We start from the raw sequence: 26,593 nt of genomic DNA, 5'->3' as shown, positions 1-26,593 counted from the left end.
TTCTAAAAAGTTAACGCTGAAAAAAAAATCACCGTTTATAAATATGTATATGCTTACAACAACATGTTGGAGGACACGCACAAGGTTGTATAGATCACCGAAAGGCAGAAAACAGATGGTATAGGGAAGGGGAGGGGATAAAAGATCCAGGCAGAAACAGAAAAAAATATTTAAATACACTAAAAAGAATTCAGATTCTCATATGTGTGATTAACGTAAAAGTCTGTTTAGGTGTGTACATGTGTAAAGAAATTAAATAGATGTTTAATTAAACAAGCAAATTACTATTCCTTGATGATCTCAAATTGGCTTTTCATAGTTACATGGTGGGCTTAGGACCCTCAGAAATGAGGTACACAGCGATGCTGGTTCTCAAAGATACTCAGGGCAAATCCAGGCATACACGCCCCACCCCATCGTCATCCTAGACTCTGTTCTTTTGTCTTAAAACTTAAAGAAAATCCACTTTCTCCTCACATTTTAACGTTTTTAATGTTATGGGATATATACCGCCTGTTTCAAACTGAGACTATTCAAATCCCTCTTCTATCTGTCCATCTCCATCCACTTACCGATTCATATATGTATATATCCTTTATTCACATGAATCTGTTATTTTGAAAACCATTTCCAATGAAAGAGTTATGTGATGAATTAGTAAATGCAGCATATATTCCTCAAGCTGGCAAATCTAAGTTTTGTTATCCGGAAGTGCTTTAAACATGGGCTTCCACACCCCAATCACCTGCTTTCTATGTCTCTGCCTTTTTTTATATGTCAGTGTTTTTGAAGATGCCAAGCTCATCTGTGGTTCTTTATAGCATTTTTTGAAATTTTTGCTTTAGGTGAGAGCTGTTATTTTGACAGAGTCCTTTACATCCTTGGCCTGATGACAATCTAGAATTTAAAGCAGCCAAAATTCTCTTTCGTCATTTTCAAAAGAATAATCTCCACTTGCATTGTGCTACCGACCAGCGTATCCAAACAATTCACTTCATTGTGTCGAGGGATATGTTAGCATATTCACAACATGAAACACACAAGGTTGGGAATAAGTTCTGACATTACTCTATACGTAGAATAATTAATAGCGAGAATACAAAACTAAACACTCGCTTGTACTTTCTGAAGAAACACATTTTCTCTGTGTCCTCTCTCAGTGTCTACTGAGAATTTCTGTTTGTTGAAGTCAAATCCGTAAACAGCCTTTGGGTCCTCAATATTTTTCTAGGCGGCACTTGAAATTCCTGATGCTCTCAGTTTGTTGCCTGCAGTTTGCGCTGCTGCCTCACCTTGGCAACCTCAGTCATTCTGCTTGTGGTTGTCACTTTGGTTAGGATTGGTTAGGTCAGGTCAGGTTAGGTTAGGTTAGGATTGGTTAGGTTAGGTCAGGTTAGGATTGGTTAGGTTAGGTCAGGTTAGGTTAGGTTAGGTTAGGATTGGTTAGGTCAGGTAAGGTTAGGTTAGGTTAGGATTGGTTATGTTAGGTCAGGTTAGGATTGGTGAGGTTAGGTTAGGTTAGGTTAGGTTAGGATTGGTTATGTTAGGTCAGGTTAGGATTGGTGAGGTTAGGTCAGTTTAGGTTACGTTAGGTTAGGATTGGTTAGGTTAGGTCAGGTTAGGTTAGGTTAGGATTGGTTAGGTTAGGTCAGGTTAGGTTAGGTTAGGTTAGGTCAGGTTAAGATTGGTTAGGTTAGGTCAGGTTAGGTTAGGTTAGGTTAGGACTGGTTTCAGTGTGGGTTTTGGCTCAGTGAAGGGACTATACTGCACGTCACTTCCATACAGACCTGACCTCTTCTCTGCAGTTTACAAAGTAGATATTCACCATCCCTAAAATTCAGTGATTTATTTTTTCAGCAACTAATTTGCCACTCATGGAACTCACTACTGAACACCTAAATCTGATACTAAACTGCTGCTGGTTTGAAATATTCCATTTAGAAAATAATAAAGTTTAGAAAATATCCCAGATATTAGTAATGTTAATATTCATAGATGTGCAGGGCATTTTTCTATAGAATTCCAGTCAGCCACACATAATGGATCTGCTCTTCCTCATGAATAAAGCAATGGCCTACTCTCTGTGGACTGTCTTTTTCTGCCAGGTGAGTACAGAGCGGGCAGCAAAGAAGCATTCAAAACCCACAGGTGCGGGAAGTCAGCTGGTGCAGCCATTTCGCCCAGCCCAAGTAAACGTAATGAGACTCTGGTAGAAACCCATACCGATGAGAAGGAGGAATACAAATAAATGAACACACCAAACATTTTTGGTGTGTTTAGTTGAAAATAAATAATCCAGTTCTAAGGTATGAGCATCTATTTAGATATAAATAAGCACAGCAGCTACAATATAGATTACGTGCTCATCTAGGAACCACTATATTATTAAAGGTCTAAAAACTCTATTGTAAGATTCTTAATTAAAAAAACTTTATGCATTTAAAAAACACTTTAAAATTTCAGGAAAAAGGCATTTTATATGTTTTCCTTGTTCTTACAGAATATACAAATTCCGGGCAACTTGGCTTCCTCTTACAGAAGAAAACCCACCTTCAATGGCCTTATTTAGTAAACTGCAGATGAATATGTTTTATACTTTAAAGCTACAATGCTATATACTTTTAAATTAAGTCAGTTTATAACTCAGTCAGCAAGTATCAATATTTGCGAGATGCCTACTAAGGAAATGGGTAGTAGGTTAGACTGAAGGTAGATAAAGATAAAAGGGATTGTTTATTAACACTAAGAAGATAGTCTCTTGCAGGTGACACGTGTGGAGAAATGATTACAAGGTAATAGACTTGTTAGAACTGATGTCCATATTAGGAGCAGTGATGTCCATATTAAGAGCCACCTGTGCATCTCACCTGAGTATGTGAACGCAATCAAGGTGAGAAAAACATAGCTGTCCAGGGTGGATTTTAATTGGTCTTTTGAAAGTATAGTATCTAATTAATGTTTATTCAACTTCTACCTTAAGAGGTAGAACTGGAGGAATTTCATCTGATACGTGTTTAAAATCTCTCTTCCTTTTCTTTCTACTTTGTATTAAAGCCATTATAATGGCCGTCGATGAGCCTTGATGGTAACTTGCGGAGAACTGTTCACTTCTGGCATTCACATGACACATTTTATCTTTGCTGTCAAATAAGCACAAAGCACGCCAGAGTGAAAGCTCTGTAATGAAACTGAAGGAAAGGCAAAGAACATCTCTACCAGGAGCAGAGGAAACGTCAGCCCTGCCAGGGCAGCAGTGACATTAGAAAAACTTTCAACAGCCCATAGAAGCCATAAACCAAAGGTCTCCCGGAATAAGGACTAATAGGGGGCTTCAGAATTAAGTTCTGCCCAATTTAACTACTTAGAAGTCTTTGAGTGAAAAATATAAACATGTTTAAAGCAAAGTCTGTTGCAAGAATTGGTTATTTTTTTCTGTTTTCACGGCGCCTCTCTTTCACTGAATTATAAATAATATTCTCCTTATTCCTCTGCATCTTGTCTATCACCTCCTAATCAACATGGTTCTCCCTTCTAAGACCCCTTACTTTACAACTTTTAGCCTTTTTATCACTGACCTTTGATCTTCTTCCTTTAATGCACACCTTGTTTTTACTTCATACAAGCATTTCATATCCATTGGATAGAGATTGAATAAGTGATAGAGACTTAAAATATATATTGGTAATTAAATTTATTGATTGCACATATCAAGTCTTTCTTACCATACTTCTTCAAGGTGCTTATTTACTGAAAACCACATGACCTGTTACATGGTTTGAGACCTCACAGCAATAATCACTGTTATGTTTGCTAAATGCCTCTCATTTACTGGATACTCACAACAGGCATTATTAACTCAACTTCATCACGTAAGATGTATAATGCACAACCGACATTTAAAAATAAAAATGAGGCTTTGACAAGAGAAGAAGTTAGAATTTAAATTCAGATCTGTCTACCAAGTATATGCTGTTTTTTATAGTCTATTTAATCTCCATAAGGAATAAAATGCTCCAAATGCAACAGATTATGTCCGTGAGAGGAAATAATTAGAGGAACCTGAGATGATTCCAGATAAGAATTAGCCAAACTACAAGCAGAAATGGAAGGAAAACAAGATCAGAAATTGGGTATTTGCAATGGTTGGAAAAGGTACATGCTTTTGAAGGTAAACCGCAGGGGATGCAGCCCTTACCTCCTCCCCTAAACCAGATATATGCAGAGAACCACACGCTCCCCATCCTTAAATGGACAGAAATGCTTAACCAGACGTAAGAACTAATTCCACAAGAGAACTTTGCCTTGGGCTACTGGCTTATGGAATCAATTGGGGGTCACAGATCCAAAGCCTACTCATCCCCCGGGGTCAGGTCCTCAAGGACCTAGAGCCTGAGGACAGTTTATGTGGAAGGTGTAAGCTCACGATTGTGACGGGGATAAAGACGGGAGGTGAGACAGAGATGCAGGCTGGCTGGCGCTCAGGATGCGCACCGAGGGATGCAGCGTGTTTCTCAGGAGAGGCTGCAGCCGGACCACAGGGCAGCCCACGAAGGAGGGCGATGCATCTGCCTGGCCCCCTGCACCCCATGCCCCGTCAGTCACGTCTTCCTTGTTGGGGTGAATTCAGGTTGTGTCCCCAGCCCCGCAGTGCTGTGCAGCGCTCACGCCCACCACGGACCCTTGCACCTGAACCGACATGGAGGTGACTCGGGTCCGCAGATGTGGACGGCGTGGGGCTGGGCCTCCGGGCAGCCTGGGGTGGTCCCGCAGCCCATCTGGGTGGAGGAAGCAAGGCCAGAATCTGAAACACCGTCTAACTTGTGCTGCCTGTGAAACTCGGAGCCACTACTGAAACTGTCTGTGATTTTTCACGTCTTGTGCTCTCGAACTTGCAAGTCTGTTAGTTTCCTGCTCTTTATTTTGAAAAGGATATTCAGTAAATGTGTGTGTCAACGGAGCTGCACAATTTGTCATTACCTCTGTCTCCTAATATCTATTCCAACAACGAGTGGATTTCATTAACGGCCTTGCTGATTCCACGTCCGTGACCCTGTTACCCAGGGATGTGAGATGACGTTGCTAAATGACACCAAGATTGTTTGGGTGATTCCACTAGAAAATGAGTGCATATGTTGGTTTGACCCCCACTCTCTCAAAAACTGTCCTGTTTGAACTAAGCAGAGACAAATATGGGATTGAGAAGGAATCGGTGAAAACATATCTCCACTGCCATCATACAAACAAACTTCTTTTTAGTAAATGTACTGGATTCATTATTTTGGTAGAATCATTATTTCAGTAGCTTCATCATCTCTTTCCTCATATCCCTCTGGGTGACTGAAGTTTATTTGAAAGTTTATTTCATCCAATTTTATAACAGTTTTCCAACATGTATATATGGCATTTTTCTCTCTTGTCTACTGGCCCAAAGAGTTTTTGTCCTTTTCTTCCAAATAATCCAGAATTCTTCATTAAATATTCTAGCATAATCAGGATTTCTGGCTCTCCTTCCCTACATACGCATACACACATTTTAGGCTAATTCGTAAGCTAGGATAATTTGTCATCTTCCCAGAGATTGCGGTAATTCACATACTACTGAGAACTAAATTTAAAACATTAAATTATTCCCTTCTCAGTTATGAATTTCACCAACTGAGAAGGGATTTCTTCTTAGAAAGTTTTTACAAATGGAGACGAATATTAAATGAGATATTTGAACCACTTATCAATAATCTATAAACATGATCCCTAGAATTAGCTGACTTGAAGCATTGGCTGTACCACGTTTTAGCTATACACCTGTCTAAGTCTCTTAAGTAAAAGTAAGCTCTCTTAAGTAAAAGACCCCTTTTGTAAACCAGGTGCACGATTGGTTCTCACCTCCCCGGGAGGTGAATGTTAAAGACAGTCAGACACTGTCACAGCAGGATAGGCAAAGCCTGGTGGAAATGGCAGCTGTAGCCATAACAACAGGAGTAGTGGATTTGTTCATTTAATACTTCTAAGTCCAGATGAACATTGAGGAGAGACCAGTGTGGCTGTCGGTAAGGATGTAACACTGAATAAAGTTACCCAAGGAGAAAGTGACAAGTCAGGGGAGAAGGATGCGAGGCTGAACCTAGGACAACTCCCACATTTGAGAGGAAAGTGGAGGAAGAGGACCCAGCATCAGAAAACTCTGAGAACAAGACGGGGGTAAGTCCAAGAGGAAGGAATTGTGACCCTTGCGAGACTCTGAAGAAAGTTCCAATAACTGGAACACTGGAAGAGTGTGGAACGGGCTGAAAAATTATCTATCCTCCAAGTAGTGATGGTCAAACCCAGATGATAATGAGCTAAAAAACTAAAACTAAAATAGTGGCAGTAAAAATAATATCTCTTGAGATGTTTTATGGTAAAAGAAAAGACGAAGATAGATCAGTACTGGGAGATTCAGAGAACAGCTTTTTTGTGAATAAAGTTTTAAGGAAACACACCACGCCCATGTGTTTACACAGTGTGGGGGTCTTCTTGACTGTCTCATGGGGACACAGCTGAGAAGTTGTCACAAAGACCACATGATCTACAAAGCCTCAACTATTAACTACCTGGCTTATTATAGAAACAGTTTACAGACCTTTGCTCCAAATGGTCCTAGAAACACTGACTTTGGAACTCATAGATAGAAACTTGTTCTTCCTTGATCATACATATTTTAAGATACAATATTTGTGCACCTACTGTAGAGCACAGGGAACCCTACTCAATGCTCTCTGGTGACCTAAATGGGAAGGAAATCCATAAGAGAGGGGATAGATGTACTGGGTTGGCCAAAAAGTTCGTTCGGGTTTTTCTGTAAGTTGTTATGGAAAAACCCGAACAAACTTTTTGGCCAATGCAATATATGCATAGCTGATTCACTTTGCTGTAAGTAGAAACTAACACAACACTGTGAAGCAACTACACTCCAAAAAACGTGTTTTTTAAATATTTGTGCAGATTTATTAACTTATTTAAGTAGATACTACCTCTTGCTTCTTGACTAATTCGCTTCTAAATTCCATGAAGAATACACTCTGTACCCTGATAACTTATTTTTAGTGTCTCATGAAACAGAAACAAAGAACAATGGTATTCCCTCAACTATATAAAACTAAATGTAATTTAAAAGTGAAAGAATTTTCATCAAAATAGACTTTAAAAGAAGAACCTTATGAAAGTAAGATGGCTTCCCTTACCTCTTACCATTTGAAGTTTCTTTTTACAGTAAATGATTCAATGTAAGTCATGTGTGATAAATCACAATTAATTAGTAAGTATGTTTAATCATTTCTGTATTAATTTTTTAATATGATGAGTCATTCGATAAATTATCATTCAAACAAGTAAGGCATTATTTTAAAAAGTATTTTTCACGCAGACGTGCATAGTGTGATGAGCACAGATACCAACAATTTTGGTTCCGCAAACACCATCTTGGTGAGTTATGGTTTCTATAGTGCCCAAGAAAAACATATACCAAATTCAATTCCATTTAATTGCAAATTTCTAAGGACGTGCTGGAGTATATTGGATTTCAGAAATGCTAAAAATTACTTGTTGGCTCAAGGCACAAACAGTAGGTATTTCTTGTATGTTTTAGGAAATGAAAAATAACATCTGACCTCTCAAATAATATGCATAAGAAGCAAAATTGAAAGTGCTGTTCAAAATCTTAATGGTACACGTGCTGCAGAGGCCAGATACTGAAGTTCCTATTTGATGAGAGTGTGCAGTAAAGGTTAAAGCGATGAGCCAAGTGATTAAGATGAAGCACACATATGGCTTCTATGCTTTCAGTGAGGTTTACAGAGCTTGCAAAGACTAAAGGCTGCAGCATTACTCTCATTGAGAGATGTTTTTATTACTGTCCTTCAGAGAGTCTGGATACTTTCAATAAAAAAGAGAGTTACATATTTCCAAAGTGAATTGGGAGCAAGTGATTAACAAGTACAAAATACACACACACACACACACACACACATATATAAAACAATAAGATTAAAAAAAAAAACAGAGCTTCCCTGGTGATGCAGTGGTTGAGAATCCTCCTGCCAATGCAGGGGACACGGGTTAGAGCCCTGGTCCAGGAAGATCTCACATGCTGCGGAGCAACTAAGCCCGTGCGCCACAACTACTGAAGCCCGCGCGCCTAGAGCCCATGAGCCACAACTACTGAGCCTGCACGCCACAACTACTGAGCCTGAGCACCTAGAGCCCATGAGCCACAACTACTGAGCCTGCATGCCACAACTACTGAACCTGCGCACCTAGAGCCCGTGCTCCGCAGCAAGAGAAGCCACCGCAATGAGAAGCCTGCACACTGCAATGAAGAGTAGCCTGTGAGTAGAAGGAAGACCCAATGCAGCCCAAAATAAATAAATAAATTTATGGAAAAAAAATTAGATTATATTTAGTTTTCTAACTTTTTCTAACTCTCCTTTTGCATTTCCTTTGGCCTGCTCAACCACTAAGTGTTGTGATGTATTATCAGAGCAGATTCAAGCCTACCATACATTATGTGTTTGTACCAAGTAATTATTTTCAGTGGTTTTCCCACTCACTTTTGCAGGATACAGAAGCATAAATAACGTCCAGACGTGAATAATGCATCAAGCAAAGTCCAGCTCAATAGCACTAATCTACTTTTATATAAAAATCAATTGCTCCTTCTTTGGCATTCAATTCCAGCTACTGCCTATCAATATCTTCTCATTTGACATTCTTGAGGAAAAAAAAAACCAACCAAGGCAGCTGAAATGTACCGTTATGTCTATACTAAAGAGACGAAATACACATAGATCTGTCAGAAAACATCTTCTCAATATAATGGACACTCAAAAGCCAGAATAATTGGTCTAACTTGTACACCTTATTGATTCTTGGCTGGAAATATACAGTAGAACCCAATCTCTTTTTTTTGTTTTAACATCTTTATTGGAGTATAGTTGCTTTACATTGTTGTGTTAGTTTCTGCTGTATAACAAAATGAATCAGCTATACGTATACATATATCCCCATATCTCTTACCTCTTGCGTCTCCCTCCCACCCTCACTAACCCACCCCTCTAGGTGGTCACAAAGCACCGAGCTGATCTCCCTGTGCTATGCGGCTGCTTCCCACTAGCTATCTGTTGCACATTTGGTGGTGTACACGTGTCCATGCCACTCTCTCACTTCATCCCAGCTTACCCTTCCCCCTCTCCATGTCCTCAGGTCCATTCTCTACATCTGCGTCTTTATTCCTGTCTTGCCCCTAGGTTCTTCAGAACCATTTTTTTTTCTTTTGGATTCCATATATATGTGTTAGCATACGGTGTTTGTTTTTCTCTTTCTGACTTACTTCACTCTGTATGACAGACTCTAGGGCCATCCATCTCACTACAAATAACTCAATTTCGTTTCTTTTTATGGCTGAGTAATATTCCATTGTATATATGTACCATATCTTCTTTATCCATTCATCTGTTGATGGACACTTAGGTTGCTTCCATGTCCTGGCTATTGTAAACAGAGCTGCAATGAACATTGTGGTACATGACTCTTTTTGAATTATGGTTTTCTCGGGGTATATGTCCAGCAGTGCGATTGCTGGGTCGTATGGTAAGAATCCAATCTCTTGAATGATTTCTTCACCGATTTTATAATAATTCTGATCCATGGAAGAAACTGATGTGGCCGTGACAGACACTGAAGGTCCTCTGACCGGCTCTCACCCCCAGCTTCTTTCTCCTGGGCACCCTCCCACCACAGAAACCAAGAAGGCTGACCAGCATGTCCCAAGGCTCCTTTGCAGGTGGGTGGTCAGGTGACACGGTGCCAGCCAAGGTAGTCAGAAATCTGCTGGGAGCAGGGGATTCTGTCCTGGTCCTGATTCTCTATTAAAAGGGACAGAAAGCTTTGAGCGTAGATATCTCCTGGTATCAGCACAGTCTTACTAAGACCCAGAGGCCGCAGACGTGAGGGGGCCAGAGAGGGTGGCCCTGTCCTTACACCAGTGCCAGCAGCCACCACAGCCACAGTCCTTATTTTTTTTTTTTTTTTTTTTTTTTTTGTGGTACACGGGCCTCTCACCGTTGTGGCCTCTCCCATTGTGGAGCACAGGCTCCGGACATGCAGGCTCAGCAGCCATGGCTCACGGGCCCAGCCGCTCCGCGGCACGTGGGATCCTCCCGGACCGGGGCATGAACCCGTGTCCCCTGCATCGGCAGGCGGACTCTCAACCACTGCGCCACCAGGGAAGCCCTCACAGTCCTTATTTTTAAGGCTTTATAATCAAGGCTAAATGCTGCCCACAAACCAAGATATTTCTAATTTAAAGAGCAAATAATTCTGCCATCGATCTGATTTATAAAGGACTAGTTTCTACTATTTTCTTTTCAAATATCTCTTGCGATTACATATGATTTTTCATTGCTTCTTTACGGCTCTAGTTTAAGTTACCATCTCATGCCAGAAATCCAGTTCTCACCGTTTGTTTGCCATTGGACCACTTGTAAAAGAGTGCATTGGGCTGATTGTGGACCCATGGCCCTCTGTTTTCTGGGTCTCACCCACCCTGTCTTTATGTAATACACCCCAAGTGTAAAACTTGGGTCCACAGGGTCAAAGGACAAGTGTCTTAGTGGTTCTGTTTGATAGAACTCTCTTGTGACAGACTGTCCTTTATCTGGGCTGTATGATGTAAGAGCCACTTGCCACAGTTGGCTGGCAAGCACCGGAAATGTGACTAATGCAACTGCGGAAGGGAAACTTTAGCATCATTTAACTAATTAAAATGTCTACATCCATATGCGGCTAGGGGCCACCATATTGGACGGCAGAGCCTAGAACAACTAAATTCACTGGTACTGTGGCTTTCAAACTAAACTTTATACTTAATTGCCTCTAATCCTTCATTCTCTAATCCAACATGCATGTGCTCTCCAGACTCACATTCCTTAAGCACTGGATGATTTCACCTACTTTCTCAAAAGTCCATGTAGGACTCTCATGGCCTACAGAACTGAATTCCAGCTTCTAAGACTGGCATTCAAGGTCCCTCAAAACTGAGACCTTCTTGGTCTCCCGAGGTTCCTCGAGCCATGTGACTATTCTTGCCGAAGTGGTCTGTTCACTGTGCTTGGGACACATTCGTGATGCTCTTCTCTGCTCACTGTGGTTTTCTCACCTGAGATGGCCTCCATACATCTGGAGATCAAATTGGCAAGTATGGCCATCTTAATAATATTCATTCTTCACCTCATAAATATGGCATGTCTTTCCATTTATTTTGGCCTTCTTTAATTTTTTTAAACAACATACCATTGTTTCCAGAACTTAAAAAAAAACAACAACAAACTTAAGTTCCTTTGTTTAAATGCATTCCTCAGTATTTTATTCTTTTTTGATGCTAAACAATAGAATCGTTTCCTTCGTTCGTTTTCACTCTGCTTCTTGCTAGACTATAGAAATACTACTGACTTTTATACAGTGATCTAGTATTCCTGCAACCTTGATGAATTTCTTTATTATTTCTAGTAGTTGTTAGTGGATTCCTTAAGATTTTCTACATACAAGACCACATCTTCTTCAAATAGCGACAGTTTGACTTCCTTTCCAAGCTAATGCCTTTTATGTATTTATTTTCTTGACTTACGGCTCTGGCTAGAAATCCCAGAACATAAATGAATAGAAATGATGAGTGGACAGCCTTTCCCAATCTTCAGGGGAAAGCATTCAGTCTTTCCCCATTACGTATGATGCTAGTTCTGGGCTTTTCACAGATGCCCTTTATCAGCTGAGAAAGGTTTCTTCTAGCCCTCCTCTGCTGAAGGTTTTTTATCCTGAAATGGTGTTGGATTTTGCCAAATGCTATTTCTGCATATGTTGAGGTAATTGTATTTTTTGGTCTTTTATCCTATTTATATAGTGTATTACATTAAGTGATATTCAGATGTTAGACCAAACGTGCATTCTTGGGATAAATCCCACTTGGCTGTGATATATGATGTTTTATATATGTTACTGGATTCTATTTGCTAGAATCTGCTTGAGGATTTTTGCATCTATACCCGTAAGACCAGTAGAGATACCTGAAAGTGCTGCTTTCGGTGTTGTTTAACATTTGAGACAACTTGAGGCTGGGAGACCCTAAGAAGCAGCATTGGCTATTTTCCTAAGACTTTTAACCTACTGGTTCCACGACATTAGGCCATGGCTATATACACAAGGTATGAAACAGGCACTCACAGCTTGGCCATCATTCTCTCCTCTGATTTTTAAAGATACCATTTCAAGTTCCTTGTTCATTCACAATAGCAGTAATACCTCCACAAACAGGTGATTCCGAGACAGTTAGCAACTAGAAAACTGTACTTAAGCGTAGCACTCTCCCCACCAGGATTGCTCAAGTCTTGACTAACTTCTGTCTGCTTGATATATGCCAGTTTCTGAGAGAAGTGAATGCAAATCTGAAGGAGGAAGAATTATAGATTTGTAAACTGCACCCTGTGAAGCTGGTGGCTTTTAATGTGAACATTAGGATGTTTTATGTGTATACAGGTGCAGGATTGCTGTATATTCCTGATGAATTGTTTTTTCTTCACTACTAAATGACCATATTCGCCTTGTATTATTTTTCAAGGGCAGTTGTCATAGAGTTCTTTATTTCTCCTTTCCTGCCTTCTTTGGAATTGATCATGCTTTCCTGAATGAAAATCATACATTTCTATTATTCCAGTCATTACACTTAAATTTCTGAATGCATGCTCAATTTAGAATATATTGTTAATCAATACCACTATACACTTTACAGAAAATATAAGAACTTTAGAATTCTTCAGCTCTCAATGCCTCTCACATTGTTATGTCATATTCTTTAATTCTTTAGTTTTATCCCATTTAAGAGTAGTCCAAAATTAGTTATTATTGTTATCTTGTAAAACCTGTTTAACATTTTCTAACTCTGTCATACTACACCGCATTCTGCACAATTCCCTTACATCTATATTACAGTTAAAAATTCTCTTAAACATTGTCTAAATCTTCTGGTTAAGCTAACTGGTATTTATTTGGATTGTTGTACTTTCATTTTTAGACATATTTGTTTCTTTCCAAACCTGACTCTTAAATTTGCTGGATCCTACTTTACTACAGCCCTATTTCTTCTCTCATTTCTTTAAACCTCTAAAGTTGGAGTCATTCATTCTCCTTCAGAAGTTTCTATCAGCTCACATCCTAGAGTTTGCGGTGACCCTGTTCTGTGATGAGCTGTTTCGTCGCATGGTTTGTGATATCTTCGTTGGCAAGGCCAAAGGTTTTCATTGACGTCTTGGCCTGGGGTGTGTACAGCCCAACGGCCGTGGGACTGGATTCCACTTCTTCGTAGGGTCTTCAACCCAACGGGAACGTTCTCCAGACCCAATATTCTGTGTGGGTCCCGCCTGTTTCCGAACTGTTGTTGTCATGGTTACTCATACACCTAGTTTAGGTGTTTTGCCCTTATCAGTTGTTTTCCTTCCTTCCTTCCTTTTTTTTTTGGTGGCAGGGCGGGGAGCAAACAGCATCTATGCATTTGTTTCCCGTCTCAAGCACGTCCTGCCTCGTCCTGCCATTAAATTATCTTGTGTGCTTTGCATGCTTCTCCCTAGACAGATTGCTTGATTCTTTCTACTTTTTAGAGGCTTCTAAGTCTCCCAAAATCCAAGTTTTCTTCTAACTAAACTTAGTTCCTGTGCCCCCAGAGTAGTGTAACTACTTCATGTGGGAAACCTAGATCGGCTTAGGGAGCCTTTACTCAGCTGGGTGTCTGACACGGTATATTTTCCTTTAAAATCTGAACAGTTGGAATCTCCACCCATTCAATATTCACTAGTAATTCTCAGTAAGTCAAAGAGCAAACATCCCCATTCTCGGCCCTCTCAGCACCCATTCAAAATTCACTAGTAATTCTCAGTAAGTCGAAGAGCAAACATCCCCATTCTAGGCCCTCTCAGCACCCATTCAAAATTCACTAGTAATTCTCAGTAAGTCGAAGAGCAAACATCCTCATTCTCGGCCCTCTCAGCACCCATTCAAAATTCACTAGTAATTCTCAGTAAGTCGAAGAGCAAACATCCCCATTCTAGGCCCTCTCAGCCTGCGCATGCCGTGTATGTACTTTTAGTCAACAATTGCTTTGCATTAAATAATGTGATCTATAGAGATGGAAATACACAAGGCAATTTAAGTGTTGAATCAGAGCTCCTTCCTTAACTCATCTGCATTTATTCCTCATAGTTTAGGATACGTTCATGTACATGGAATTAAGGGTAGTCTCAAGACTTCGTTGACAAAAATATGAATGATGGATGGCTCGATAAATGAAGACTAAATAGATAGTATATTTCCCTTCCAAAGATAAAAATACAATTTAAAAGTGTTTTCACTGGATCTTTCTCACATGTACAAATTCTAAATGTACAACAATATTTAGGTACAAGGTATAAGGGAAGACATTTTAACTTTTGTTTACATATATTATACGTATTATATATAAATGTATACAGTATTTGTTATTTAGATAATATATATTTATATATGCATTGTTTTATATACATGTGCTGAGCCTTAGAGTTGAACCATTTTCACTAATAATTAGTTTAAAGAAATTCTCTTCATTTGTTTTACACAGTATATTAATAGGACAGAAAATGAGCTTCATAAATTTGGGAGAAATTATATATTTTCTCTCTCTTAGTTTATGTTTGAAATGCAGATTCAAGCATCAGTTCATTTCTGATTCTTCAAACAAAAGTCAGCAAATTATCTGACACAAGAGATAAAAATACAGTCTATGGAGTTATATTTAAACTACAGATCTTAGCACTATCTATACATAGTACATCATCACGCATTTTGTATATTCATGAGGAACAAGTAGGTTTTACATTGTTTTTCACAAACTCCATCAGCCAATCCGTGTTGAGGACAGTCAGCTAGACATGGCTGCCCTGGTGCGCGTCCCTCCCGAAGTGGAAGGCGGGATTTCTGGGTGAGCTAATCACAAACGTAACTTACTGATGGATTATATTTCATTTGAAAATAAAAATGGATTACGCCTGACATTGGTCAAGGGGCATTTGCAGAAATGACCATCCAGTAAGTCTGTGTTAACATCGTCTCACAAACTAAAAACAAAAGATCCTTACCACAGCACCAAACAGTCGGCCCTCCCCCTGCCCTGTAATGTTCAGTCTAGGAGATAAACAAGTCGCACTGAGACACATCTTCTCAGACACTGTTCCTTGCCTGACATGCGTGTTCGACTGACTGTCGGATACATGCTGTTTTCAGTCCCAAACCACAGTGTCTACACCCTCCAGCTGCAGGAGTGTGGTTCCTCGTACCCGAGACCATTTGTGCACAGGGGACCAGGACAGAGATGACAGCACCCTTGCAGGAAAGGAAAGGAGCTCTTCTCTCCCTTTTCCCACCATCATACCACCCAGTTAAAAATTGGCTTTTCTTGATCAAAGGAAATCAGGGGAAGACCGAGCCTCAGAGTGCTTTCGTCTTCTTGGTGTGCACCGCCCCGTCAGAGAGGGGGCCCCAATCTATTATGATCAGAACCGTGTCACGTACTGGAAATGATAAAATCTCTCTGGATTTTGCAATGAGAGGTTTTTTGCAACACTCAGAGTTCTAAAAAATATGACATGGTATTCTTTTTATTTGCACATATGGTATAGGAAGCTGGTAGGTTACAACAAGAAATATTTCTTAAGCTAGAGGAGTCCCTATGCACGTTAGAGCCTTTAATTGTGCATTATTTCAAGGAGTGTTAGAAAAGGAAAAGAGAAAAGATCTTCAGTGTGTTGAAGGTTGAAATGAACTACTTTCTCTTAAATCAGCGGTTTCCATGTCAAATGTGTGACTACAGGTTAAAGTGAGAAGCAATGAGTGTCTGGCTACGTTTTCCTGAGAAATCCCCGCCCAGGGTTCCCGGGCGGGTGACACTGTCAGCGTTCCTCTGGGAAATCAGCAGCCATCCCAGGGTCTCTGCAAACCAGACAGCGGGTTCCCTTCACCAATTCGGGGCTGAGACATGGAGCCGGGGGACAAATCCGCCCCCACGGGTGACCTGGCCACTCTGAAAGGCAACATCCAAAAATTACCCCCATGGGGTAAATTGAGTGAAATTACTTTTAAAAAGTTGTTTATAATACATAATCTGATAGGCTGACTGTCTCGATCCAATGAAAGTTACCCACGGGATGAGTCCATTCTTACATCAGTTCCTGTGAATTCTTCATCTCTACACATCTGCAGCGTGAAGACCGTGGCTAGAAGCGCTGGCCTATAACCTGTCACCTCCCAAACCGCATGGCGTGGGGTGTGGGATCCACGGGCAGGGGTAGATGTAAAAAGCCACTAAGTTAACACAGAGCTTTTGTCTTTATACAAAAGACATCATCAGGTGGGTGATACCCTGACAACACCTTCTGTATTCACGTAGGATTGGGTTGTTTACCCAGGGCTTTCAGGCAGCGCTTGCAGTGAGCCTGCCCAGAGAACCAGGAGATGAGTTCCAGCCCCAGCCCTGCCTCAGTTTACGTGTGTGACCTTGGACTACGTTCCGTAAGCTTCCCAGACAGAGACCTCTCATTTGTTGGTGAGAATGTGAAAAGCACATAGCATCGGTCAAGTACGCATAGAGAGTAGCCATATTTATACGGAAAATCACAAACCTCAAAGTCTCACACCACTATCCTGACCTTACGAATATGCCTAGAATCCGTTCACCAAAACAACTGTTTTCTCTTCTCTTTTTGAGTTTTTCGGGTATTTCTCCACTGGTGCTGGCACACCCCTCGCAGACCCAGGAAGCGCAGTCTCCTTCCTCCCTCTGAATCCCCCATCACCTGCACATCCTGCCGCCCACGTCGTGCCTCGAGCTTGCTTATCCAAAGAGGAGACGGAAAGGAAAACGGAAATTGAAAGAGCGGCAACAGAGCCGATAAACACCACGGTCTGATGAAATGCTGTTTCGTAGGCACACACCCAGAAGGCAAGAGACACTTCAAAGCCAACACAATGTCTGCGTTTTTACCCCAGACGTCATGAATCTGACTCGTCCAGTGTCTAAGCTAAGAAACAGCTGCCTGTGTGTGGCAAAATACTGAATATGGATCTAATATCTGAAACAGTGAATTTATAAAGTAAATTAAAAATCAAATGAATAAAATGACATCTTTGGAAAAATCTTCTCAGTGAGCACAAATATGAATTCGTTTATTTTTTGTACCCAGGTTAGCACAAACAGCATTCTTTTAACCAGCATTTATTAAGTTTCATAGATAAAGCAAACACTGCAGGGTCTCAAGGAGCTGAAATCTGGTAGGAGACAGACCAGTAAAGCACAGCTGTAAGCCGGCTGGATAATGAGGGTCTACGGATGCCTGGGAGGGACAGAAGGCTGGCCACTCCGACTGCAGCCTCGGGGCACGGGGGCCTCACAGGGGACAAAGCATTTGAGCCGAAAGTGGAACTAAGACTAAGCCTTTCAGGAGAACAAGCAGGGAAAAGGCACTTCAGACAAATGCAAACAAGTCTGGGTCAAACCACGGGGCGGAGAGCAGGTGAGCATTTCCGGAGAGCAGGTGAGCATTTCCTGAGAGCAGGTGAGCATTTCCGTGACGCAAGCTGCGGTGGAGGGTAAGGCACAGTGGGGTGCTGGTGGCAGCTAAGGCTGCGAGCGGGCAGCAGAGAAAATCAGGACCTTACCAGTCGTATAAATTAATTTAGATATTTAAGCTAGTCTCCAGACCATGGGGGAAATTCCAGTGATCACTACATGGAAACGTGAGGGACAGCCTTGTGAGAGCTGGGACGGAAAGCAGAGAAACTGGCAGGGCAATGCCCCTGGGCTCAGGTGAGGGAGGAGGAAGGCCGTCAGCAGAGCCATTAGTGACAGAAGCGCTTGGCTGGCTCTGGGGGAGATGGTGGCAAAGCTCCACATCTCGTAAGGTGCATAAATGATGGCTACTCTTACATAATAATCCATGGAGAAATTTAAAATGTTTAGTTGAGACAGATTTTAGAAATGATGAAAAGAATAGTTTTACAAAAGAAGAGGCCGAGTCCAAGCGTCCTGTGATGGGCGAAGGTGGCAGCTGCGTTGTTACAGGCTGACGTGTGGCCTCCAAAAGCCCATGTGTTGAAGCCTCAACCCCCGGCACCTCGGAATGAGACCGTATTTGGAGATAAGGGCCTTAAAGACGTAATTAAGTTAAAATGTGCTCACAGAGATGGCGCCTAATCCAACAGGACTGGTGTCCTTAGAAGAAGCGGAGATTAGGACACAGACACCCACAGCAGAAAGACCATGTGAAGATACAGAGAGAAGACAGTCGTCTGCAAGGCAAGGACACACCTCGGAAAAACTCAACCCTATCAACACCTTGACCCTGGGCTTCCAGCCTCCAGAACTACGAGAAAGTACATTTCTGTTGTTTAAGCAGCCCAGCCTGTGGTGTGCGTGATGGCAGCCCCAGCTTCCTAGCACATGAGTCACTAAGGCTAGAGCCCATACTCTCAAACGACCCTTCTAGTGTCTCACACTCTACCCACGCACCATTATGTTCTCATCCTCCAGCGAGCATTCCTTTCAGATTCTTCCAAACTCTGTTTTTCGGTTGAAAATTATAAAATAATTTCTAACACTTGACCAAGGCTGTTTACATGTAACAGAAATCACTGTGCCCAAGAAAACATCTGAGACAAACCATTGACCAGACTGGATGTCTTGAGGCTCATCAAAGGGATGATTTATTTTTAAATAGCTGTTGAGCACCTACTGTTTGTCAGCTCTGTCTAGAGGACATTGTAATGATCAACAATCCTGGGTTTCTATTATCAAGGTATCTGCAATCTGGTAGGGAGAGAGAATTCGTACAAAAATACATGTGATAGAAGCCCAGATGTTGCGTGCTACAGGAGGACACACACAATGGGAGTTCGAGGAAAAACAATTATTCTTAGAAAAATGGAGTGGGAAAGGCAGTAACCAGGGGAGAATTTATGATTTAATTGGTACTTGGCCAGGCCTTGAACAAAGGTGGCATCTGGCTACAGGAGGATTTATGCATGCAGGCCTGTGGGTGGAGGGTCTAGAGCATTTCAGCTACAGGGAAAATGTGTGAATAAACTTAAAAAGAAAGGAGGGGAAACAATGAGTATTTCAGTGTGAATAGAACATAAAATATGTGAAACACTTATAAAAGATGGGTTAGGTCTACCTTTTAAAGAGCCTTGAACATCCACGAAATTGGACTTCATTGAGGGAGCAAAAAGTCTTGATGTAAAAAAAAAACAGAGCAGTTTGATTCTGTCAAGTATTTTACCACATGTGGTTGAAGCAGAACAGCATTACAAAATTACCTTTGAGGTCAGGGGGTGTTACAGTGCCTACGCTTGGGAAGTGGCTTTCATCGTTCATTAATTTATTCCTCACCCAATAGGAATGCTAAGTAGCCAGTATGTGCCAGGTAGACACCGATGAGCTGAAGAGACCACTCCCTGGCTCTGTGTGAGCAGGGAGCATGGAGGGGATGATGGGGTAAATTACAAATTATGATGGAGGCGGGAAGGGTAGGATTCTACCATGAGTAGGTGTAGACTGAATTACCCATTGCCTAAGTGGATCCAGGGTGTGAAGAATGAAAATCTCAAAAATCTCTAGAAATATCCGTGATTATAGCCTAGAAGACTAAGACAAAAATAAATAAATAAAACACACAACTTTTATTTCTAAAAATACTGGGGAAATGAAAAAACAGTCAAGCTGAGTAAATTCCAAAAAATTTAAAAGAATAGAACTAGTTCTAAAACATGGAAAAGTGATTCAGGTGGTAACTTCTGTCCTCAAGAGGAAAAGTAGAGAAAATGAAAATAAACAAACGACGGCAACATACCCACTGTAAACTTCAGGCACTTTGAGGAACAAAATATTTTCAAACTTTAAAGAACTGACAAAGAAACTTTTTAAAGAAGGGAAACAGTCTGAGAATCTTCCGTGAGCCATAAACATGAGACATAGTACATGATGAAGTTTTGTTTTGGGCTAAGTTACCACATCTTGAGAGTAAAAAGATGTCTGGGGGGGGTGTCAGAACATGCTGGACCACACTTTCCTTTCCCCATCCTCCATGCGTTCACTGCCAGTATACAGAAATACAATTCATTTTTGTATACTTATCTTGTGTATCTTGTATCCTGTGACTTTGGTGAACTTGCTTACTATGTCTAGAAGTTGTTTGGTAGGTTCCTTGTGATTCTCTACAGAAGTAAGTGTATCATCTGAAAATAGCTTTGTTTTCCTTTTCAGTCTATAGACCTTTTCCTTTCCTTGTCTTATTGCACTGGCAAGAACTTCCAGCACCGCGTTTAGTAAGACCGGTGAAAATGGACATACTTACTTTGTTTGCAATATTTGGGTGAAAGCATTTTACCGTTCACCATTTAACCTGTTAATACAGTGGATTACATTGATGATTTCTGAATATTAAACAAGCCTTGAACTCCTGGGCTAAACCCTCTTAATTATGCTATATTATTCTTTTGATATATTGCTATATGCTATTTGCTAATATTATGTTAAGGGTTTTTGCATCCATTTTCATGAGGAATATTGGTTAGTGGTTTTCTTTCTTTGTGCTGTCTTTGTCTGGTTTGGGTAACAGAGTAAATACTCTCTTAAAAAATGAATTGAGAAGCATTCTTTCCTCTGCTATTTCTGGAAAATTAGTGTTAATTTTTCCTTAAACATTTAGTAGAATTCTTTAGTGAAGCCATCTGCACGTGGGGATTTTTGAACTAATTCAACTCCTTATTACAAGGAAATATCCCCTATATGTGATTATTATTCTGGTGTTGTGCTGGATCTCCAGAGAGTTATTGGACAGGTTTCTTTAAAGTTGAGTTATCCCAATCTATGCGACAAGGCTTGGTACTTAGGGAAAAAGCAAACCTGCTCTTTGAGAGCTCTAACAGCTTTTGAATTTCTGCTGCAAAACTGCTGAAATCCTGAGCAAATTCCGCTTTTGCCAGAAGCCTTGCATTCCCACCACCTTCATCCACATTCAAGTTATCTTGTTGCCTGCTTCTACAAGAAGTGAATGAAATGCTGAAAATGGAAGTTGCATGAGGATAAAAAGAAGATCAACAAACATTCCCTGGGCATTTGGAACATACAAGGCATTGTGACTGCTGCTTTGTGTGATCCCAGAAAGAAAAATATGTGACTGGAATTAGAAATTAAAATTAAACGCCATGTGAGCAGACGATCCAGAGTCACACCTGCTTCACATAGTTTATTTAAAATGATAACGAAGTATCTATTGTGGAATAAAGGGAATGTCATGTGGTATGACATACATATTCGACATATCATTCAGATCTTAATGAATTGTTCATTTCACTTCACACAGTGAAAGAGCGATGACAAATTAAATATTACATATTATGTAGCACCCAGGTGGGAAAGACACTTGCTCTATTATAAATTCATGGCAAGAACTAAATTAAGGACACTACGACTAACAAAAATCTAATCTTGTACCACATGCAAAATAGCTCAGTATTGTTGATAATAAAAGGAAATAAAAGTCTTGGATTGAGTTTAAGATATGTTTCTTAGAGCTTAACTGACGTTCTCAAGACACAGAGGGAAACAATGGGTTTGGGAAATTGAAATGAAAGTTCCCTCCATCTACGATTATGATGTATTGTTTAAAAAATTTTACATAGATTTGATTTAGTTGACATGTTACCTGTGCCTCAAGTTTTCCGTTTTTGTCCAAATTTTGTTAAAAGTGTCCCTTGTGAAGAAGCCATTGTAACTTTCAAAATGGCTCTGGTTTGCTCTGCCTGCTACGTGTCACCTATTGCTCAGTAAAGAATGGCTTACCAGAAACACCACGTCCTACGAGCTTGTAAAACAATTTGTGAATCAGGGACATGTTATAGAGCTGACATCAGAGAGGGAATTTAGAAAAGGGAAGCAGCACTGAAAAAGAGCCCAGGTTACCAAGGCCAGCTTCTTAGCCACTAGATAAACTCAGTGCCTTAAGAAACTGTGAGTTACAGGCGTCATGAAGCACAGCTTTTCCAGTGGCGCTGGGTGAAAATCGGTTCCAGTTTACAAGTATTGATATGTATAATATAAATAAAAACAGGTAATTTTAAGTAAAATAATGTGACACTTTTGTTTTCTTAGCGCTCTCTCCTGTAAATCTGCGGTATCTCATCAAAGAGGATTTACGCACAAAGAAGTCTGGATAATCGTATAAAGATATAACCAAGACTTGGGTTTCCCTGGCGGCGCAGTGGTAGAGAGTCCGCCTGCCGATGCAGGGGACACGGGTTCGTGACCCGGTCCGGGAGGATCCCACATGCCGCGGAGTGGCTGGGCCCGTGAGCCATGGCCGCTGAGCCTGCGCGTCCGGAGCCTGTGCTCCGCAACGGGAGAGGCCACAGTGGTGAGAGGTCCGCGTACAGCAAAAAAAAAAAAAGAAGTTATAACCAAGACTAAAAGCACTGAGCATAGGAACGGGGGGAGCAGCTGATGCAGGCACGACCGAATGCGCAAGAGGGGCTCCCACCCCCCAAGGAAGCGCTGGGCGCTGCCACGTGCCAGGAGTTCTGCTGAGACAGATATGGGGGCGCTCCCAGCAGGCGGCTCGCATTCTCCCAGAAAAGACGGATTGGCAAGCAAGCAGCGGATGGAGCATTTGTTCCAGGAGGACAAAGAAGGAGGCAATGACCTCTGCCTGGCGGCGGAAGGGGGGGTCAGGGAAGCTACATGAAGGGGACTAAAGCTCTCCATCCACCTTGGGGACCATGTCATGGTGTCTGCTCTACCCCAGGCTGTAGTCTAAGTGCTGGGGACCCCGCTGTGTCCCTAGATCCACTTTCCAGCGCCGAGACACTTCACATAGCCCTGTTTTCAGATGAGATACTGCAGCTTAGAAAGTTGTCAGCATGTCCATATTATATTGCTATTAACTGACACAGCTGGGATGCAAACAAGGATTTTAAATATTTCTGAAGCCCCTCGCCACTACACAGACTGCTCTCCACCCATGGAGAGCCGAGGGTCGTGTGAAGCCTGATCAGATGTGTGTGTTAGACAAGGTGGAAGGAGAGAGGACAGACGTGGATACTAGTTAGGGAGATGATTGGGGGGAAAGGATGGACATTATGGACGCTGCTATATTTCAAGTTCTTATTGAAAACATGAAACTTAGCATAGAGTTTGTAAGAAAAAGTAATGATATTGATTAAATCAAATGGATTTTAACTCATGAATAGTGTATGGAAAGGAAGCTCCAGGATGCGAAGGACACAGTTACTCCAGAGTATGCCTTCTGTCTGCCTCACCTGGGGGGCTGGGACTGCAGCGTCATTTGGGGAATTTAATTACTCAGGGATCTGTTGAGTGTTTGTTTACTCAGTGAAATGGGTACATCCAGGCACAAGCCACTGCTCCTGTTTTCAGAAGCTTCCAAGTAGATGGAGCGGAGACACTTTGCAGAGAAGTAACTATCAGCGAGCATCTAGGTGTCACCAGAGAGGTCCTGAGAGATTTCAAAGGAGTAAGATGGACGTTTCTCCATTTTCTAACATCAAAAATATTCCATGTTGGTCGCAAATTAAACCTTTCTTGCAATACCTTATACATGAATTAAAATCAACTTAACTTGGGAATTCCCTGGCACTCCAGTGGTTAGGACTGGGTACTTTCACTGCCGTGGGTCTGGGTTCAATACCTGGTCAGGGAACTAAGATCCCTCATGTTGCACAGCACGGCCAAAAAAAATCAACTTAACTTGATAAACATGATTACCTTTCTTGCAAACAATAAGCTGAGTTTCATGTTTTCCAAAAGAATTTGACTCTGCTGTCCTGCCACAGGCCCACAATGCTGCAGTACCAGACCCGGAAGAGTTCAGTCGCGCAGCAGAGAAAGTCTGCCTCGCAGACCCTATGAAGGCATGTGTGGTTCTCAAATATAGGAATTCTGATGGGAGTCTGTGTAGTAAAGTAACAGATGATTTGGTTTGTTTGGTGTATAGAACTGACCAAGCTCAAGATGTAAAGAAGGTTGAGAAACTCCACAGTCAACTAATGAGACTTACGGTGGCCAAGGAATCCCGCAGTGTTGCCATGGAAACGGACTGAATGGTTTGAAATGAAGACTGTCTTGTTCTTAGGAAGTAAATATCTTTTGAATTTGAGAAAAGTGTTGGGACAGAAAATACTTTATGTAACTAAGTGGGCTATTCAGAAGCCAACAGATCATTTTTTGTACTTTGTTTTTTAGTGTTTATTTAGAGAGCTAGGAATGTAAATGCTTTCATTTAGAAAGCCTTTATTTTTGGAAATGGAACAAGGAATGCCTCTGTCTTGGAAACTTTTTGCAGATTGTTTGATGTTAGGCAAAATAAATAATTACTCTCTGGTAAGTTTGCATCAGTAATTTGAAAATGAGATATCAAGAAAAGCCAATTCTTCCTTAAATTTAGTTAATCTGTCTTTAAAAGAAAATGAAATGTAACCATTTTGCTGGATTGATATATTTCTTTTGGAGCATAAATTTTGTGCTGTTGATGACCACCAAATATAAAATACGGTAACTGGAATTAACTGTGCACAGCAGTATAGCTGACTATATACAGTAGTGTAGTCTCAATTACATCTAAAAATAACTAAAAACAAGTATGCTTTACCTTAAACTTTACAAATTTAAACTATATATTTTTGTTTTGTTGTTTTTTTTAACATCTTTATTGGAGTGTAATTGCTTTACGATGGTGTGTTAGTTTCTGCTTTATAACAAAGTGAATCAGCTATACGTATACATATATTCCCATATCCCCTCCCTCTTGCGTCTCCCTCCCACCCTCCCTATCCCGCCCCTCTAGGTGGTCACAAAGCACCGAGCTGATCTCCCTGTGCCATGCAGCTGCTTCCCACTATCTATTTTACATTTGTTAGCGTATATATGTCCATGCCACTCTCTCACTTCGTCCCAGCTTCCCCTTCCCCCTCCCCGTGTCCTCAAGCCCATTCTCTACATCTGCGTCTTTGTTCCTGTCCTGCCCCTAGGTTCTTCAGAACCATTTTTGCGGTGGGGGGGGGGGGATTCCATAAACTATATTTTTAAATATAAGGGATTCATAATATCATTAACCTGTTGAGCAAAGACTTACTTTGAATCTAATTTTCAGTGCTCAGAAACATCTGCTGTTACTTTAAATGCCTGAACAGAATGCTCACTAATGGACTGAAACCACCACATTACACAAATATTTGCCACGTATTTGCCATCTACATCTTCTCAGAAGGGCTCAGGATTCTTTGAACTGTTACATTTTTGCATACCTCTGTGACACCTCAACCCATTTCTCTCATTACTTAACCAACGTGTTAAGCATGACTGTCACAGCTGTTCTCCATTAAACCAAAAGTCTGATGTTATTTGATATTTATATTATATTTGTAACCTGAATTTTACCACCTAAATACAATGTTCACATGTTGATTCCTACATTAGAATATATTTTGTTAGGAAAAAGAAAAGAATTTGAAAAATAGCGACATACATATATATGTATATATACTGACGGATCTACAGGCACCTACTTTTACACTGTTACCTCAACCTACTGTCTTATCAACAATCAATAAACCATAAATATTTGCAGATCTGGGTGAGGGAAAAAAGAAACAGAAGTGAAAACCAAAAGAATACAGCTAAAAACTAAGTTTCAATCATGTAATGAAACTCAGTTTTTCTATTTCTGAACAGTATATAATTTTTGTCAATAAATATTTATGTAGAACTTTCTAAGTTGAGGTATTAGACTAAGCCCTGCAGGGGAAATAAAAATGAATGAGGCGTGGTTCCTGATTTTGAAGAGTTGGCCAGTGGGTAAACACAGCATTTCCAGTGAAGCCAAATAACCCCCCTTCTAATCCTCACATAAAAAGGAAAAAAATCCAGAGAAAAGGTGCTGCCGGCCATCTCTCATTATCTACTTTCTCTCGTGTATTTTTTAGAAAGACAGAACTTGAGAATTTATTTCAAAGCACCAATAGAATATGAAGGTCATTTACATAAAAGCCACAGCAAAGAGTGGCCTCTGTCAGGTGACAGGCACACAGGGGAGCACCCTGCATAGCACCCAGCGCTGTCCTGTCACAGAATGAGCGCTGGGGGTCCTGTGGCGGGGAACTCAGGCTAGCAGCTCTATAGGACCAGCTCACGTAATGTGACGGCTGAAATGTGTTATTCCTGACGTCTGCTGCTTTAATTCACCTTGGCATTTATCCCTAGTCATTACTGAAGAGGCAAAGCACCATTGATTGCCGTTCGGCTTTTACATAAACAGCATCTGAATTTAAACAGTATGTTAACTTGGTAGATACTTTGGTCTTACATACACGCATATGATCTTCTATACATATGTATACATCTGTATGTGTGCACGTGTATATATATACACACACACCCCCCCACCCCCGCACAAGGGTTCCAACTCTGTTCTTA

General features: G+C 40.9%; 1 long non-coding RNA gene and 1 pseudogene across 4 annotated transcripts in view; one reads left to right on the top strand and one right to left on the bottom strand.

Moving 5' to 3' along the window:
- Positions 1-26,593, bottom strand: part of LOC307176125 — a 279,090-nt gene that overhangs the window by 80,192 nt on the left and 172,305 nt on the right. The gene's annotated exons all lie outside the window — the stretch shown is intronic.
- LOC307175954 (signal recognition particle 9 kDa protein-like) lies at positions 23,963-24,507 on the top strand (annotated as a pseudogene). Its single transcript has one exon. The product of its transcript is annotated as a signal recognition particle 9 kDa protein-like (transcript).

Source organism: Stenella coeruleoalba (assembly GCF_951394435.1).
Source record: "Stenella coeruleoalba genome assembly, chromosome: 17".
Taxonomy (NCBI): Eukaryota; Metazoa; Chordata; class Mammalia; order Artiodactyla; family Delphinidae; genus Stenella; species Stenella coeruleoalba.
The sequence above is the reverse complement of the archived record's forward strand: the minus strand, read 5'-3'. Positions and strand labels throughout refer to the sequence as shown.